The following is a 7222-nucleotide window of genomic DNA, read 5'->3' on the forward strand; positions in this document are numbered from 1 at the left end:
AGTGGGAAGAAAGAAATGGCCCTGGAGAAGGCACAATATTTCCTGCGCAAAGGTTGGGGAGCTACATTGAGGACGTGGGCTTGAGCTGGACCTTTCAGGAATAGGGCTTATGATTTGGATCCTCAAAATTCTTCAATCACAGACCCAGAAACAAGAATTTATGATGATTAGTTTGCTGAGAGCCAGGAATTGAGAAACCTGTACTTGCTTTGTTATGAAATTTTAATATCATCCCAAGTGGCAAAAATATGCCCGGAGGAAGCTCTGTGAGGATAACAGAGTGTTGTTCTCAGGATAGAGTGTTGAAGCACTTCATCCTATTAGAGTTTCCAGTAGGTTATATGAGGATGTGATGGCAAGTACAGAGTGGGATATTCCCCTGCTCATGAATCAAGGTCTCTGACACTTTGGCATTGAGCACACAAGATGAGGACTGATTCACAGTCTGAGGTTAGTGTAGTAATGTGGGAGCTCTCATCATGCATTTTAAGAAGCATGGACAGGTGTTGGCTTATGGGAGATGTTAGATGTTAATGTTTATGGTCAAACTTTTTTATGCTAAGTAGAACAGACTACATTGTCAGATAAGAGCTGACAATGCCCTCCAATTATTCTTGCATGGGAGAGCTTATGCATTTCAGGGCGAGGGGAATTGCAATAGGGAGGGAGGAATATGCTTAATGATGGTTTCTGGGAACAGGGATCTAGTTAAGAAGCCCAGCCTGAAGATAGCTTTCCTGCTCTTTCAGGGATTCTCTGTGACTCTAGATTTTCCTCTTCCTCAGACTTCTGTGTGCAACAAAGATTGGTGTCTCCATTCCGTGCCCTATTATCTCTACGAGTTTACTAGTGTTTATCAACTGTTGGAAAGGCATCACCACAAACCTCCACCATCAATAAGCAGGGGCAGAGAATGAAGAGGATGGAGAAGCTCAAAAGGGATCTCCAGAAGATCAAAAATGAGAGAGACGAACTCCAGGGAATCCTAGCCAATTACACTAACAAGGATTTGAACAACAGGGAGTCATTATGCCCAGTTCTTTGCTGACTGTCTTGGGCCCTCTCTGTTAACCGCAGATTCCCTCATATCACAGGAGGCTACAACACCAGGCAGTCTACATATCCAAATTCATTTTGCTGATTGGATTTTCGACACAGAACTTCAAGTTCAGATAGGAGTGATATGGGTCTTAGGTACTTTTGATTCCTCCAAAAGGAAATCAGAGCCTGTGGTATGAATCTCAGTCTGGGGATAAGGGTAGTAGTGTGTGAGCCCTAATTCTGCATTGTAAAAATCCTATAAAGGTGTTGTTTTGTGGGAGATATAAGGTCCTCTCAGTTTATGGCCAATCATGATTGCAGTTTACATGGAGGTAAGTTGGGCCCAACTAGTCCAGTCAACAGCTGGAGGAGCCTGGTCCCACATACTGCCTCTCATGATGACTGGATTGGCTGTAGTTCATCACTGCTTTTCTCAAATTTTGTTCATTATACTCTTAGATAATGTGTGTTTATTTGGAATTCTGATTGTGTTTAATTATGTGGTGTGTGTGTGTGTTTGCGTGTGTATGTTCCACTTAAAATCTAGAGTGACTGTGTAGTATGCTGGGGCCTGAGATTTTGCATGACACAGTTTACAGGCAATAATAATGAAGATGCCAGGGAACCTCACTTTGAGCAGCACAGCACATGACCTCTGTGCTCACCTTAGATGCACACTGGAAACTCCTGGTGTATGTTATAAAGGCTTTCACCTGAGGATACTGATTATGTCCTTTGAAAATTTATGTAAGCAATAGAACCAAGGATTGACAATTCCTTGTCTACAAACAGATGTCCCATCACAGGTCTATAAGGATGACAAACAGAACTCACCTGTGGAATAGGAACACTCTGGCCGTACAGTCTTATTCTGACAAAGGCTTCAGAATTCAAGATTACGAACCATAAAACTAGAGCAAATCTGTGTGCAGAACACTATTGGCTCATCAAGCATGGGACGCACCAGGGCATACAGTAGGCACATATTTGTTGTAAGGAATCCCTACAGGAATGAGAAGACAGGATGAAGACGCCAAGATCATCCCTCTAAAAAGAAGACCTGAGAATGTTAACTCATCACCTAATGTAGAAAAGGCTGTGCTTTCCCTTTTAACTTCCAGCTATGCTAAAAAAGAGAATGAGAAAAGGCACAATGGGGAAATCCCAGCATCTTCAAGAAAACACCATTCTCTTCAATCATAGGAGAGTGGGTTAGGAATGCCTCCCACACCCACCTGCACAACTCTTCCAGGGAAAACAGAGGCTTTAGAATCTAAAGCACAGACTCACATCTAACCAATGAGAGAGGCATTCTAAGTCAGATCATACCAGTCCACAGATACTAAATGATACAATCAGAAAACCTTTTGAGATGCAATCGCCCTCCACCCTACTACCTACTCCCCCTCCCTTTCTTTTCTCAGACAGGGTCTTTTGTAGCTCAGGAGGGTCTCGAACTCTGGATCTTCCTGGTTCAGTGTTCCCAGTACCCAGCCTTGAAAGACATTTTACAAACAATGTTTAACAATAGGTGTCACAGTGTAAACTTCTGAACTTCTAAGGCCATCAAAAGCCATTTTACAACTATGTATATTAAAAAAGTCACCACTGTGTGTGTGATTGGCAAACACATTCTTGCATATTTCTGCATTTTCTTAAACTTTATTTACATTATTCTCTACCCTTAAATTTTCCTTCTAATTATCTGCAAGCTGGATAACTATCTCACTCTGTCTCTCAATAATCCCCCCACGGATGGGAAAAGTTAAGTAAGGGCTGGACGGACATTTCTGGGGTTGTCTGGTTTTGTCCCTAAAAGACACCCAATGCCCACAATCTCTGCACCTAGGAGGAGGAGGAGACAGGAGGACAAGAAGAAAGTGTGATCAGACTGCCCAGGAGACTTCCACTGGGTTCCACCAGCTCCTCCTCCCCTCTGCTCTACCTGCCCTGGCTGCCTTATCCAGCCGGGTTTCTCTGAGAAAAACCAAGTTACTTTTCTTCCCCAGCAGGGCTTGTGCAGTCTTCGCGAGGAAAAGGTTGCTGGGGCCCTCAGGGATGAGCGCCACGCGGGAAGCAGAGGGATGAGATGGGGCGTGCGGAGCAGCCCAGAGTGTGCCTGGAGAATGGGGGGGGGGGTATATGGGAGGAGCCGGCGCTTCAATGTCATGGCTCAATATTTATACCTATATCTTGTTCTCCTCTGCACTCCCTGACTAAGGGGTCCTAATCTGCTGAGTATGGGGCGACCTGGGCTAATTCAGAAGCTGACATGAAAGCACCGCAGGTTCACTGGTGTGGGGCCCCAGAACGGCGTTGGGGCTCCTAGGACCCTGTAAACTCATGCTGCCAGTCTGCCAGTGGGGATGGTCAGACATCTGCTTGGAGATTGTTTCCTTTCTATGTTCAGTTTTTGTACAGGGAGACATTTGAAAGGGACTAGCTCTCACAAATGGTCTTTGGGGTATGGCAAGCTTAGTGGGAGATGAAATTCTCCTCCAACTCAGAGACCTAACTGGTGGATACTCAGGGAGGACAGACCACATGTTGGGGAGGGCTGGGGATACTAGAGGAGGGAGAGTGAGGGGCCCTGGAAGGGGAGAAGTGTCATGCCACACACCCCCACCCCGCACACACACTAAGATTCCCAAGGGTGTAGGAAAGGCAGGTCCATCACACTTTCACTCATCCTGTCCTGAAAAAGTAATATCAGGACTTTTCTAGCTAACTGGGACTGGCCCTTAAGTTTTCAACCAGTGCAAAAGCAACTGCCCTTAAGATGGTGGGGGTCGGGGGCAAATAAACATAGTTCTCCCTGGTGTGAGAAGGGATGGCCCTTGTGTAGTGACCTCCAAGAGTCACAACTGTATTACTCTAAAGCTTCTTAGGAAATGAATATTCATTTGGGGTTCATAAGAAATCAGGAAACCCAGAGCTATCTGCCTCTCATTTCCTGGAAATACAGCACTGGTGATAACTGTAAAGCAGAAATACTGACTTTCCAGAAAAAGACTTCCCAACTACCCATGTTGAGATTTCCCAGACATGTTGAGATATGGCTTTCTTTTTAGGTAATATTAGTGTGACTACACATTTGGAGCCTTTTTGGATTTTCTTTATTTGTTTGAAATTGGAGCGTTGCTATTTTTTTTAATTATATGTATGTTTTGCCTGCTGCAATCCGCACCTGGTACCAGCAAAACCTGCAAAAAGCAAGGGAGCCAGGCACCAGTGGCAGGCCCCCAGGGGCACCCAGCGGGGGCTCTAGAAATCCCACCAGGACCACATCTGTGCACCAAATGCATGCAATTCCTCCAGAAGCCAGAAGAGGGCATGGTGTTCAACCCAGAGACTCATTAATAGGATTGTTAGCTGCCTCTGGGTCCTCTGGTGGATAAACAAATGCTCTCAATGGAAGAGCCTTCTTTCCTGTCCATACACTACATTTCTTCTTTGTCCTTCCAGACTGTGTGGTTTTTAATTAAACAAGATCATCCACAATCAAAGATAGAAGTTTATGGAGACCTATAGGTTCAGGTGCTTGAAGATGGAATGCTAATTTCCATAGGTTACCTAGCAGGCACCCATGCAGAGCTCTTGTGGGTTCAAGATAAGGCCATAGAATCGACAAAGTTGGAGCAGACCTGTCACCTCTCATGTAGGATAACCAGGCAGACTAGGCATAAAATGCCTACTTGATGAAATGCAGAATTGAGAAGTTCCTCAGTGGGTAGAGTTAGAGGAAGGAATAACCATTTAAGGCCAGCTCACCAGTGTTGGGATGAAACTTCAAACTCTCCTTTATGGATGGAGCCTGAAATAGAAGTCACATGCCTGTGGTGGAGAGCATGTCTGTGCAAGGCTAGGAAGGGAGAGAGATGGTTGATATTGATCTTAACCACACTAGATCTCAGAGTTTATTGAGGAAGTACTTCTTCCAGTGGATGCTTCATGCTTGTGAAGGTCTCCTGGAACAGATCTCATTTCTGAGACTAACTGTGAGTCAGAGACTTAATGTGTGAAGGAATTCATCCCCTGGTTCCCCAAACTGGTGCTGTCAAACCATGGCTTTTAACCAGAAGCCTGAGAAGGACTGGGGGATGTGTTAAGTTGCTCACTGTCTTTGGACAACTTCTCTTTCTAAGCTAACTCTGACACAGAAAGGGACACCTGTAAACACACAGGAAAACAATCATCATCAAGTAATACAGCTCTTCTTGTCCATCTTTCAATTCTCTGGTGGATCCTGAGCCTTATTTACTTGTAGGTCTTCAGTGTAGTGCTTGGCTGTTTTGGTAAATGCTACCTGTCAGGTAGCTTAACCTGATATCTACTAATGCTATTTGTGCAGGTAGATAACAGCTTGACATCACTCTTTAAATGAGTAAACTGTCCCGAGTATGCAGTGTGAAGTGAGACACTTCCTTTTCGCTTTCAGATAGATATTACTAGTCTTGAAAGCATTCTCTCAGCCATTTTCAAGGACCAATCTTGTAGCAGCCAAACTGACTATGGTGTCTCAAATTGCCACTTGCCTTGTAGCTGTTGTAGCAGATGAATGAAGTTACAGGCCTGGAATGTAACTCAGGGAGCATGGACATTTATTAGGTTCAATCATAGCACTGGGAGGTCAAAGAGAAGAAAATTACTCCATTTCATCCAGACTTGTTGGAGACAAAAAAAAAAAAAAACTGTGAGGCTCCATGGAGGCTTTTAAAGTCGGCCACCCTCCTCATATATCCCTCCCAGACTCTGTTTATTGCCCTTAACTGAGTAGATATATTCTCTGGGGAAAGTTTCCATAGTTGAGGTATAACCCCGAATGTACATACGAATACATAGATTACGACATTCTGTGTCTGTGGTGACTGGCTGATGAGATGGCTCAGTGGATAATGGTAATGCGACCAAGCATAGAGACCTGAGTTCCTTCCCTGTGACCCACATGATAGGAGAGAAAAAAACTCCATATTTTGTCCTCTGGCTTTCATGTAGGTAGGGGTGCCAAGTCTTAGCCCACAGCAGCTCAAGTTTCCCATTGCTCACTTACTGAGAACTCTCCATCAGATACACACATGTAATTATATGATTCTATGCTCCATTTGAGAGATTCAGTACTTCTTTATTTTTACTTTTGTTGCCCAGAATTAGAAAAACCAAGGAGGCCAGCTGTGGCTGTAGGTCTCTGCATATTTACATTTAAATGGTGATGGAGAGACCATGCAATTAGAGGGACTGCACACAACAGGACACAATGGAAAACTCTCAGCAGCCTGCAGCAGCTACTTGTAAAAAAGGATGGTGTCTGTGGTCTTGAGAAGCAGGAGACACATTCCTCCTGGGTACCTGCCATTTGAAATAAGGGCCTGCCTGATGTAGGCTGTGATAGAAACATCTCAATAGCCTGTGGAAGCTCTTCATACTAAAACATAATTCCCCTTTATCTTAACCTTAGCCCTGTACAATCACTGTAGAGAATTCATTGTGCATGACTACTTTTCAGCTGGCCTTCATGTGTATAATTATTCTATTATATCTGAATTTCCTATTTCTTTCTACTTCTGCTTTGGTGTAGTCTGTGAAACTCAATGTTTCTTGATGTAATGATTCTTAAACTATGAAAAATTGAGATATAAGGAGCTCAGTACAGCACACTTCAAATGTCCAAGATGTATGCTGTGTGTTCTCATCTTGGAAACTATGTAATAACTGTGTAATGATAGTTCCAGATTAATTCATGACTTTTAAAGAAAGTTTGAATAATGTATTAGAAAATGAAATAGAGACAACATTTGGACCCGAGAAATGAAAAAGTTGTTGATGTTCTGAAATTAGTTTCACACAACATTTGAGAGTAGTCCTGAATAATAAAGTATAGAATATGTCATACTGTAAGCCAGTCAAACTAAGTCAAAACACTGGGACTCTTTTATGAGAGTTATTGTGTGCAATGTACAGAATCAGAAAGCTAGCAGAAGTACTGAGTTAAGGGTTAAGCACCACTGAACCATTCAGTGCTTTGGTAGAGGCTTTCCCATCAGAGCCCTACCCTGCAAAGCAGAGGATGAATCTCCAGTACACACCAGCTACTCAATTGAATGCCTTGTTTCCTTTTGTAAAGAAATGGAGGAGGCCATTCAGCCACCATCTGGAAAGGCTCTATCTCATTTTCAGAGCCACT

The sequence above is a fragment of the Mus caroli genome, unplaced genomic scaffold (genome assembly GCF_978045245.1).
Source record: "Mus caroli unplaced genomic scaffold, Mus_caroli_1 scaffold_12, whole genome shotgun sequence".
Lineage (NCBI taxonomy): Eukaryota > Metazoa > Chordata > Mammalia > Rodentia > Muridae > Mus > Mus caroli.